Genomic DNA, 13,187 nt, shown 5'->3' on the forward strand with positions numbered 1-13,187 from the left:
TCAATAAAAGCACCTGGCAGCAAGGCACAACTGTTCTCAGTTTATTAGTTGTTGCATTTGTTTTTTCTGATGTCTTTTTAAACTTACTCAGAAAAGAAAACAAATCTTAATCAACAACATTGTTGCATTGCAGTCTAGGTTTGAGCAATTAAACATTGATCCAGTCTAACCTTTAATCACAATTTTAAACAGTAGCTATTCTCCTTCTGATGGGAATTCTGTAAAAGTACTTTTTAAAATTCCCATAAACAAAAACATTAAGGAGGACCAGGATTAAGATAGCTACATTAAAAATACAGCCAGAAAATCATGAATGTTCTCTTTTGCATCTTAGAATGCCTGTGCATTTGATCTGACACAAAATTTAAATACTTGAAAACTTTGAATTTGGAATATTTAGCTTCTCACATTTAGCAGAACTAACGTGCTCAATTTTTAGAAAGAGTAAATTAATTGTTATTTTTACCTTTTGTTTAAAATAAAAAACTTGAAAGAACGATAACAAAATCTCTGCTGTGTTTACAGGTTGGCATCTCTAAAGCTGAATACATGGATGGTGCTGTCCAAAAGTTACTACTGGGTATTTTGTTTCAGAGGTTGAGAAAAGAGGGGGTACCACAGCCAGAATTCATATCGACATGGAGACAGAGAATGGTACAATGAAAGACATTCAAAGATTTTTGCGTCTTGATGACAGCTATCCTGAAAACTACTTCATTGTGGGATCCAGCACCCACAGCCAGCACATCAACAGCTGGTGGGATTTCTTAAGGAAATGTCGTGCACCGTACTGGATGAACCTTTTTCAAAAACTGAAGAATACATATTACTTTACTGGTGACTTCTTGGATAAGCAGCCAATTCTGCTCACCTGTTTAAATATCACTGAGGTATGTTTGAATGTAAAAGATAAATACTATATGATATATGCTTTTATATATGGAGTATGTACTTTAAGAACTTGTTTATTTTCTTGTCTTTCAGGAAGAACTCTTAAAGTGGTTCACTTATGGAACATAATTCGTAAGATTAGATACTATTGCTCCAAGTTGCCGGTCCTACATGATGTATACCCTTCCACGGCTTTTTGGTGAACAACACAATCTCAAACTGGTTTCTGAGCAAGCGGCGGGAACTTGCACAGTCCAACGTCTTCAGAGGACCATTCACATGTGATGAGACAGTTCGAAGTATCATACCTTCTGATGACAGAGAACTTTCTTCATGCACCGTCCACACATGATGAAACAATTGAGTTATGCTTATTTTTAAGAGCTTATATACGCACAAACCTGTGACACGTGTGATATTTTCTTGTAAAAAAAAGAGTTTGTGGAGCAAATGACCTTGTGAGCCTGTCCAGAATGAACCTGTCACTTTCCCACACAGTCAGAATTAGGCAGCTGCAGACCCCACAACCCATAAAGGACAGGCAGTCAAAGAAATACAGATGGAGGGGAAAAAAAACAGACCTCTGACAACCCTTTCTTCGATTCCCATGTACTTAAAGGTTTCATCATGACGTACATAACTTTTTGAATTTTGCTGCTAGGTTTTATATTTTCTGTGATTCTTGTTGTGTTTGACAGTAAATATATGCTGCTACATATATTAGGACAATAACAAGAAATCTAACTTCACATTTGCCTTGTAATCTGTCATGTAGGACAAAATGTTTAAATGACATGTTCTGTAAACCCCTCCACTGCTCCTCATATTCAAGACATACTTTTTATATTTATAACAGCAAGACTTATAGTTCTCTGTTACTGAACACTGAGACCCAAGTTATGTACTGTTTCACAATGACGATATGGTCGAATGATATATGAAAACCTTTAATGAATCTTTGGTAAAAACCCATTACAAAATGAAGTGTTATGGTTTGTGATCAAACCAACTCATTCTTTCCTTAGAAACATAACATTATACTGCAATGTTACATCAACTCACAGAAGAACATACATTAAAAGTACCTTTAACAAGTGCTCTGAACGATCCTTTTGAAAGGAAGTTCTCTACCTCCAGAAGATGACCAAACTAGAACATAATCTATGAGTATTAAAAAGATGAATACATGGATCTCAAAATTGAACATGAGAAAATCCTTTTACATACAACAGACAAAAGTCTTTGTTAGAATTCTGGGCACTATTGCGCTCAAAGCATTTATCAATTTTACAATCAACTTTGAAGAATATAAAAAACATAATGCCCTATGGAAAGAAAAGGAAAATAAGTACAGTTTAAACACATGCTTCAGAATTTTTACCTTAAAGAAGCTTCATAGCAACAGCAATAATTTGACTTCAAAACTTGTATTTCACAATGTTGGAGTAATCATTTTAATCAGTATTTTTGCTCTATATCTTTGTCAGCAAAAAGAAAAGCTAACTGACTCTATTGTGGCTCACTTCCATATGTTCCTGAAAACATGACCATTTTGAGTCAAATGGTAAACTTTCTTTTGAAATATATTACATAGTGGTATTACCTGAAACCAAAAACATTTTAGATCAAATTGGACTTTTTCCATGAAGATTTCCATGAAAAGAGTTTTTCAAGCAATGTCTGTCGAAGGACACCTCTTTCACCTTTTCCTTGGTACTCGGAGCAAAATCTCCAGGTGGCAATTCTGTCAGCATAGGTGGGAATATAGATGACCAAGCTCTCATCATCCATGCTTGGTATAGCTGATATGTCTACAAGCACAATGAAATTATGGTTAATATAAAAAAGAAATAAACTAAAAAGACTCTTTTAAGCACATGATTATTAATCTTTACAGCAGAATTTATGATTATATGCATGACATGTTTTAAAAAAAATAAGATGCTTATCCGTATGTATGTCAGCCTATCTCATTAACATCCACGAAGAACTTTTGCAGTCACAGGCCCTGTTTAGAGTACTTAAACGGTGTAATTCCCATGACGCACCACTAGTAGTGCTGTGATTTTTGAAGCTCCGGGTCAAATTGCCCAGAAGAAGAAAACAGCGGCTGGCGGAGGACTGTTTCGGCTGCAAACTGTTGTAAATAAACCCACAGCTATAGCTGAAAGCCCCCCTAAGCAACAGTTAAACCTTGTAGTGTGTAAATGGAGAGTACAAAGGCAACGCAAACCTGTTTTCACCGTGTAAACGGAGCCAGAGACTGTACTACAGGGCTGCAACTTGTTTCCATAGCATAGTTGTTAAATATAAATAACTGCCGAATTGATAAAATTTCAAGTAGAGGACTTGCTGTATATGTATAGTGGGTCTAGAATTAATGTTTTACTAAAACAGACACCCCCATTTTTGAAAAGATTATTTTATTTTATGATGATTAGAACAACTTTCTAACATTAACTGACACATGTCGATGACCACCTAGTCAGTAAAGGGCGTTACTGTGAGTGAATGAACAAACGAGGAAACTTCTGTAGTCTCTGCCCGCGCATGCGCAATCAATAATAAACCGCTGCCAGCAGAGCCAGGTACAACGTATTAACGTGTCCGTTCCTCATCATTCACAGGTACTATTTGTAACTATTCCTAAACATTCTTAAAGATGAAAGTAATGTGAACTGTGTTACATTATAGTAACATTTTGAGAGAACTTGATCCGAGTTCTGATAAATATCTGTTTTGTTTTGCCGAGTCGAATAACGGCTACCGTTAGTTCTTTAACGGCTGGATTACAGAGAGCACACGGGATGTACCGATGTGCATGTAAAAGAGAATATAGTGTCCGTTTTATGTTTACTTTTTGTGTCTGAGCCAATGGCTGAAGTAATGTGAACTGTCTGTGACATTATTGTAACATTTTGAGAGAACTTGATCCGAGTTCTGATAAGTATCTCTTTTGTTTTGCCGAGTCGAATAACGGCTACCGTTAGTTCTTTAACGGCTGAATTACAGAGAGCACACGGGATGTACCGATGTGCATGTAAAAGAGAATATAGTGTCCGTTTTATGTTTACTTTTTTGTATCTGTCTTTGGTGATGGGAAGTCATTATTTTGATGAACATTAAGCTTATTTTGCAATGAAAGACATATACACTCAGAGACAGACACATGTAATGGGTTATTACGTTGCACTTTATTTTATTTTACAAGAGTATTTATTTGTATTACTCAGGTTATTAACAATATTGTAAACTAAGAGGTCAATTGTATTTTGAGCTGTTTTGAAGTTAAAGACTGACAGTGTATTTTGACATGAATACTATCCCCATGTTATGATGTTTTGTGATATTCTCAAAGCAAGGATAGTTTGATATTTGTGTTTAAATGGAATGACTGAATGTTTAAGATTGTTGGAATCAATAATAAACCGCTGCCAGCAGAGCCAGGTACAACGTATTAACGTGTCCGTTCCTCATCATTCACAGATCCACAGCGCATCCTGCCTGTGTATCGCTTGTGCCGGCCCAGATTTCCCCTAGGTTTGAGGCCGGTAACAATTGGGGGCTCGTCCCGGATCACCAGCGCCACCTAGTTGGGAGAGTGGGAACTGCTACAGAGAAGACCTGTGTCCAAAGCTTCAGGAAGGCTGCAGTGCTGTGCGTCATCCAGAGAGTAGAGGCTACAGAGGTTAAAGATGGCTACCACAACCCCTCGAAGGATGCTGGTTTTCAAAATCCGAAAGAGACTGCTTGCATTGAGTAGCAGCCAACTACAGGTCATCGCCAGTGCAATTGATGACGGATCGGGGCCGGACGCTGAGGGCCTTATGGCACTGAGTGAACCAGAACTGTTTGATTTGATTGACGATTTCTTAAGAAGCGAGAAGCTAAGCGGCATGGAAGATGAAGGCATGTCTCAGATTCTTCACCTTGACGACATGCTCGATCACCTGTTACAAGACACGAATGAAGAAGATACAGTCGGGGGAGCGAAAGAAGTCAGTGAGGCTGCACCCCCCCAGCAGGAGGATACAGACACTCGTCGACGGATCAGTTCGACTACTGCATCCATGGGCTACCACCTGCTGTCATCATCTGAAGAAAGAGACTTTCCCAGCCCTCAACCGACCACAGCCAGAGAAAATAATGGACCTGCCAGGAACCTTTCCACCACATCTCCAGCTAAGTCCACCACCAACAGCGCATTTGTCGCCCTTCCTGACCGTGCCAGCCTGTCTTCCAGTGTTGGTGAGCAGGTTGTAAAACTGACTGATGTAGTTGCTCTGTTTCCACGTAGAGAGTTTAAGATTCATGGTGGTCAGATTTCTGACACCGGGTCTGAAGTGTCCTACAGCAGCCTCTGTAAACAGATGGATCAAGGTTTACTGGAAGGGTTTAGTGAGACAGAAGTTATTCGCACTGTGTTTAAGATAACTAAACCTGGTACGTTCAGGGAGATGTTGACTAGCAAAGATGATCTTACTATGAGTGAGTTAAAAAGGTTTCTCCGCTCTCATATTAGAGACAAAAACGGGACCGAACTTTTTCAAGAGCTTAGTACCGCTAGACAGCAAGACAAAGAGGGCCCACAGCAATTCTTTTATCGTATCATGGGTCTAAAACAGAGGATTATTTTTGAGTCACAACAGCCAGGTGCAGATTTTTGTTATGATAAAAAACTTGTCCAAGGCACATTTCTTCACACTCTTTACCAAGGGTTAAATGAGAAAAATAGCCATGTAAGATGTGACCTGAAACCTTTCCTCACAAACTTACAGGTTACTGATGACCTTCTCTTAGAACAGATCACTAAGTCCACTAGTGAGGAGACGGATAGGTTGAAACGCCTTGGTACAATGACTAAAACCCGACCAGTGTCTGTAAATGCGGCTCAAACTGACCAGACTAAACCAACCGCTGTTGATACTGAATTACAGGCTAACCGCACTGCTATTCTAGAACTGACTGCACAGGTGAACTTGATCGCTCAACAAGTTGCCCGCGTTGTCAAACCTTTAGAGCCGGTGACCAATGGGAGCCCTTGTACCCCCTTCACCCGGCCCTCAAATCGATTCCAGATATCAGCTGAGAACAGAGGCAGATGTCAGGAGTGTGTGCAAAAGAACATTAGGAGCTGCCCACACTGTTTTGTTTGTGGCCAAGAAGGTCATAGAGCAGTTGGATGTCTGCAGAGAAAGGTGTCGGTAAACGAGAGGAGGTCACAGGAATGAGGCTGCCTGTGACCGTTGCCAGTAACAAGCCTCCAGCACAGGTTAACTCAGTTGAAACCACAAACCCAGTAGACTCAACTACACTGCTGTCCCAGCCCACATCTAGAAATCGGGTAGCACAATTAATTGGCAAGCGATGTATGGTCTCATGTGCAATGAATGGAGTCCCACTCCAAATGCTGCTTGACTCAGGGGCTCAGGTGACCATGGTGGGGAGAGCATGGATAGAGGAAGCACTACCCACTGTTAATATACAGCCACTCTCATCCCTATTCCCAGACCAACCGCTTGAAGTATCTGCAGCTAATGGCACCACGGTTCCTTTCGATGGATGGGCTTATGTTGACTTACAGATACGCAGTAAGAGCCATGGACACATTGACATTCAAGTACCCATACTAATAAGTCAGAGTTGTGTTAATGGTCCCCTTTTAGGTAGCAATGTCATTGCAGAGATGATCAAGGAAAACAAAGAACAGGTAGATATTACTGCCATACTGAAGGAAGCCATGAGTCTCAGTGAACAAACAGTGGAAACTCTGATCTCCATCCTCCAGATATTGTCCCCTGATGAAACACCTTCCCCTTGCCCTGTGCGAGTCGGAAAGAAAGGACTAACAATCCCTGCTGGTCAAATCTGTGAGGTGAGGTGCAGAGTCAGAGCATGGCCACAGGGTGGAACAATGCTATTTGAGCCCAGCCTAGAGAACAACTGTCCTGAGGGTTTAGACCCCCTTCCTACTTTAGTCGATGTCCCCTCAGGCTCATCAAAAATTGCAAAAATCCCCCTTCAGAACTTCACCAAACATGATATCTATCTGCCACAGAGAACCATATTGGGCACAATGGAGGGAATTAGTGAGGTAAAACCAATTACCCATTCTCCCAGCAACCCGAAGCAGACAACCAGTTTCACTGCTCAAACCTGCACTGCTCTGATTAGAGAAAAATGGCATCCACCTATTGACTTGTCACATCTCGAAGAGGATGAACAAAACATTGCCAGAGAGATGTTATATGAGGAATCAGATGTCTTTGCCAAGGATGATGCTGACATCGGTTGCATCCCAAATTTGAAACTCAAAATCCAGCTTAATGATGAGACACCTGTCCAAAAGCGCTATAATGCGATCCCAAAACCCCTGTATGGAGAAGTAAAAGAATATGTGCAGAAATTACTTGACCATGGCTGGATAAGAAAGTCCACCTCACCGTACTCATCCCCCGTGGTCTGCGTACGAAAAAAAGATAAGAGCCTACGTCTGTGTGTCGACTATAGGGCGTTAAATCTAAAAACTGTCCCAGACCGTCATCCGCTCCCGCGCATTCAAGACCTGCTGGACAACCTGGGGGGCTACTCCTGGTTCTCCATACTCGACCAGGGCAGTGCTTATCACCAGGGTTTTGTCGATGAGAGTTCCAGGCATCTGACCGCCTTCAGTACCCCTTGGGGATTATATGAGTGGCTTCGCCTCCCCTTTGGCCTTACCAACGCCCCGGCGGCTTTTCAAAGATGTATGGAGGGTGTACTTGATGGTATGAGGGACGAATGCTGCTCCCCTTATCTGGATGATGTACTTTGTTTTTCCAAATCATTCAATGACCACGTGGAGGACTTGAGGCGGGTGCTCCGTCGGCTACAGGAACATGGCATTAAGCTACGCCCAAAGAAATGCGAGCTGTTCAGACGACAAGTGCGATACATTGGGCGCCTAGTGACAAGTGAAGGCATCCAGATAGATCCTAAAGACCTGGAAGCAGTGTTACAACTTAAAGAGAGAGAACCGAAGAATGTGGGGGAAGTCAGGGGTCTGTTAGGCTTCCTTAGCTATTATAGATCGTTCATACAAGACTTCTCAAGAATTGCACGGCCTCTGTTTCAACTCATAGAGGGTACCAGACAGCCAAGCAAAAAACCTGTTAAAGGTAAAAGTACCCCAGCTAAACAAACGGTGTTGAAGCCTGGGCCGCTCCTCTCCAATACACCTGTCCAGTGGACTTATGAACACACTGCTGTTGTTACTCGCCTTGTGGACATGCTAACCAATCCACCTGTTTTGGCCTACCCCGACTATAATTTGCCCTTTGTACTGAACACTGATGCATCCAATGAAGGGCTGGGTGCTGTGCTCTACCAGCAGCAGGGAGGCAAACTTCGTGTGATTGCTTACGGATCCAGAACACTTACACCAGCTGAAAAAAATTACCACCTCCATTCTGGCAAACTTGAGTTTTTGGCCTTGAAGTGGGCAATCTGTGACAGGTTTCGGGATTATCTTTATTATGCACCTACATTTACCGTGTATACAGATAATAACCCCCTTACTTATGTCATAAGTACAGCCAAGCTCAATGCGGTTGGACATCGCTGGGTGGGTGAGTTGGCAGACTTTCACTTCACCATAAAATACAGGCCAGGCAAGGCGAACGCTGACGCCGACACCTTGTCACGTTATCCAGTACAGCTGAAGGGTCATGTATCAGAGTACACTGAAACCCTGCCCCCTGAAGTTGTTTCCACTATATGGCAGGGGAGCAAGGCTGTTGCTGAGAAGGATGTGCCATGGATGGCAGCACTTCATCTCAATTCTGGTGATGAAGACGACCCCTCTGTGACAGTCCCCATCATCACCCCAGAAGACATCCGAGTTGCTCAAATGGAGGATGAATCGATCAATGAGGTGATGACACTGAAGAGGAGTGGATGGAACCCCAATGGTAAAGATAAAAGACGGATGGGACAAGAGACAAGGAGACTTGTACATGAATGGACCAAACTCAAACTTGACAAAGGAATTCTGTACAGACAGACAGGAAAATGGAAACAGCTCGTTCTCCCAAGTAAGCTAAAGGCAACCGTGCTCAAACACCTGCATGATGACATGGGACATGTCGGAGCTGACAAAGTCATCCACCTAGCAAGACAAAGGTTCTATTGGCCATTCATGCAGCGGGAAATAGAAGACCATGTCATTCGCCGGTGCTCCTGCATTAAGCAAAAAAAACCCACTGTCCCAGAAAAAGCGCCTATGGGGTCAATTACAACTAGTGCTCCATTTGAGCTCGTTTCTATTGATTATCTTCATCTGGAGCCAAGTAAGGGAGGATTTGAGTATGTATTAGTCTTGGTCGATCATTTTACACGCTTCGCGCAAGCGTACCCAACTAAGAACAAGTCAGGCAAGACAGCAGCTGAGAAAATCTTCAGTGATTTTATTCCCCGTTTCTCTTACCCTCAGATTTTGCACCATGACCAGGGACGGGAGTTTGAGAATAATCTATTCCAGCGGCTCCAACAGCTGTCTGGCATTGCTCACTCTCGTACTACCCCATACCACCCGCAGGGGAATCCGGTCGAACGGCTGAATAGAACGCTGTTACAGATGCTGCGCACTCTCCAAGAGGAAAGGAAAACTGAGTGGAAAGATTATTTGCCCCATATAGTCCATGCGTACAATTGTACGAAACATGAAGCCACCGGCTATTCACCATTCTTTCTCCTCTATGGAAGAGCCCCACGCCTGCCCATCGACTTAGTCTTTGACCTGGGGACAGAGGAAGAAGTGCCAAGTCGCGAGGAATATGCACAGAAATGGGCTACTCGAATGCAAGAGGCTTACAGGATAGCCTCAGAGAATAGTCGTAACAGTTCAGCTAAAGGAAAAAAATACTACGACCGTGGTGTTAAAGGAATTGCACTTCAGCCAGGAGACCGCGTGCTTATCAGGAACCTCTCAGAGAGAGGTGGCCCTGGCAAACTCCGTGCTTACTGGGAGAAGACAGTGCACAGAGTTATTGAAAGGATGGGGGAGAGCCCTGTGTACAAAGTTCAAGCTGAAAAGGGTGACCAAACTACCCGTGTACTCCATCGTAACCTTCTCTTATCTGTTAATGACTTGCCATTCGAACAAGATGAGCAATCTTGTCATGCACCACGGCAACAAATACAGCAGAGACCCAAACAGACGAACAGCAGAGAAGTAGATGAGCAAGATTCTGATGGTTCTGTTGACGAGGAGGGATATGTGTACAATCCCCGACGGCTGCCTGTGTACACAAGGAGAACAATCAGACATCAGAAGCCTCCATCTGATACATTCAGCAATCTCAGAGTAGGGGCACAAGAATTCCAACCTCCAAGACGTGCATCAGCTTCAGGTGCTGAGTATCAGCAAATGGAATATGCTCCCATTGTCGTACCGGCATCGGCACCAGCACAACTACAGGATGACACACCGTCTGCTGAGAATGTCCATGAACAAACTGGAACAGTTGATCGAGCAGATGATACAGGTCAAGGAATGCCAGAGGGGATGGTTGAGCCTGATAGAGAGTCACAAGGTGGAGAGCTCTTAAGGAGGTCCACCCGCAGGGTTCAACCCAGAGAGAGATTCACTTATGACCAATTTGGGCAACCATCATACCAGCCCTGGGGACACGGAGTGAATGCTATGTTCTCGTTTGTTCCTTACCCCATGACTCCGTACCCCATCTTACTCGGAACAGACTACTACCCTACTCCGACTGTGTGGACTCATTAGACAGATGGCTTCTCCTAGACTGTTGTAGATGTCCGGAGACATCTCTTGAAGTGGGGGAGAGTATAGTGGGTCTAGAATTAATGTTTTACTAAAACAGACACCCCCATTTTTGAAAAGATTATTTTATTTTATGATGATTAGAACAACTTTCTAACATTAACTGACACATGTCGATGACCACCTAGTCAGTAAAGGGCGTTACTGTGAGTGAATGAACAAACGAGGAAACTTCTGTAGTCTCTGCCCGCGCATGCGCAATCAATAATAAACCGCTGCCAGCAGAGCCAGGTACAACGTATTAACGTGTCCGTTCCTCATCATTCACAGGTACTATTTGTAACTATTCCTAAACATTCTTAAAGATGAAAGTAATGTGAACTGTGTTACATTATAGTAACATTTTGAGAGAACTTGATCCGAGTTCTGATAAATATCTGTTTTGTTTTGCCGAGTCGAATAACGGCTACCGTTAGTTCTTTAACGGCTGGATTACAGAGAGCACACGGGATGTACCGATGTGCATGTAAAAGAGAATATAGTGTCCGTTTTATGTTTACTTTTTGTGTCTGAGCCAATGGCTGAAGTAATGTGAACTGTCTGTGACATTATTGTAACATTTTGAGAGAACTTGATCCGAGTTCTGATAAGTATCTCTTTTGTTTTGCCGAGTCGAATAACGGCTACCGTTAGTTCTTTAACGGCTGAATTACAGAGAGCACACGGGATGTACCGATGTGCATGTAAAAGAGAATATAGTGTCCGTTTTATGTTTACTTTTTTGTATCTGTCTTTGGTGATGGGAAGTCATTATTTTGATGAACATTAAGCTTATTTTGCAATGAAAGACATATACACTCAGAGACAGACACATGTAATGGGTTATTACGTTGCACTTTATTTTATTTTACAAGAGTATTTATTTGTATTACTCAGGTTATTAACAATATTGTAAACTAAGAGGTCAATTGTATTTTGAGCTGTTTTGAAGTTAAAGACTGACAGTGTATTTTGACATGAATACTATCCCCATGTTATGATGTTTTGTGATATTCTCAAAGCAAGGATAGTTTGATATTTGTGTTTAAATGGAATGACTGAATGTTTAAGATTGTTGGAATCAATAATAAACCGCTGCCAGCAGAGCCAGGTACAACGTATTAACGTGTCCGTTCCTCATCATTCACAGATCCACAGCGCATCCTGCCTGTGTATCGCTTGTGCCGGCCCAGATTTCCCCTAGGTTTGAGGCCGGTAACATATGCACGACTTACCTTGTCACTCCTCAGTGCAGAAATACATTCCTCCGACAAATGACGACTTTTTAAAAAGAAATAAAAGGCGCCCCTCCGTCTCTCCTCTTCTCCATGACACTCAAATATCCCGCGAGCTGATGCCGGGGTATGTTGCGTTGTTATGATGAGACAATTATCTGGTTTTAGCAAGATAAGTCTCTCATTAAAACAAGAAACCTTTGCCGTTAAAGGGAGAAAGTTATATAGTTATAACAAGTTGCCTTATCAGCCGTCTGGAAGCAAAACGCTTTGGTAAAATCCTTGAAAGTCACGTGACCTCCCACAGCCGGAAGAGGCAGCCTGTGTGCCTGTGAGCCTGCGCTTAGGGCAGTATGTGAGCCTTTGAGCCTGTGAGTCTGCGCAAGGGGACACAAATCGAAAAGATACGCATACAAATCCTTCCACGCATTTGTGCATCTCACGCGGCAGAACAGTAGCAAAAATCACGTGTGTAAAGAGAGCCAACCGAAAAACCGCTTGACTTGTAACCAATGATTTGTCTGTATTTCTGGGTCTTGAAGCAAAAACACTTCAGACACAAGTGTCTCTGTGTGTGCTTACAGATTGATCTACACATTTGCGAATCTCAGTACACATTTGCAGATCTGAATACAGATTTGTGGATTTTTTACACATTTGCAAATCTCTGTACACATTTGCAGATCTGAATACAGGTTTGTGGATTTTTTACACATTTGCAAATCTCTGTACACATTTGCAGATCTGAATACAGATTTGTAGATTTTTTACACATTTGCAAAACGGATTACACACAAGTAGTTTTACACATTTGCAGATTGTTGTACAGACACTCAAATCTTCTCACACATTTACAAATCCCACTGCACACGCACAAATCGAGATACAGACACACAACTCTCCACACACATTTGCAAATGTTAAAGCTACTATTTTAGCCCCATAGACGTGCCTACAAGGCGGCCATCTTGGGTCAGACCACAGATCAGACATCTGCTGTCAAAATGAATAGGAGGCAGCTCAGATTTAATTTAAATCATATGTTCACAATGCTGGTGACCTTTCAGACAGATTACACATATTTATTCAGAACAAAAACAATTTAAACTGAAGTCTAACGGGATGATATATATATACTCACAGTTATATATTTTCAGTTACAAATTAATGTAATAAACACAAATTATACACACATCTCTCTCTCTCTATCTATACATATAATATAATACATACATTTAATAATATATGTATAA

The sequence above is a fragment of the Fundulus heteroclitus genome, chromosome 14, assembly GCF_011125445.2.
Source record: "Fundulus heteroclitus isolate FHET01 chromosome 14, MU-UCD_Fhet_4.1, whole genome shotgun sequence".
NCBI lineage: Eukaryota > Metazoa > Chordata > Actinopteri > Cyprinodontiformes > Fundulidae > Fundulus > Fundulus heteroclitus.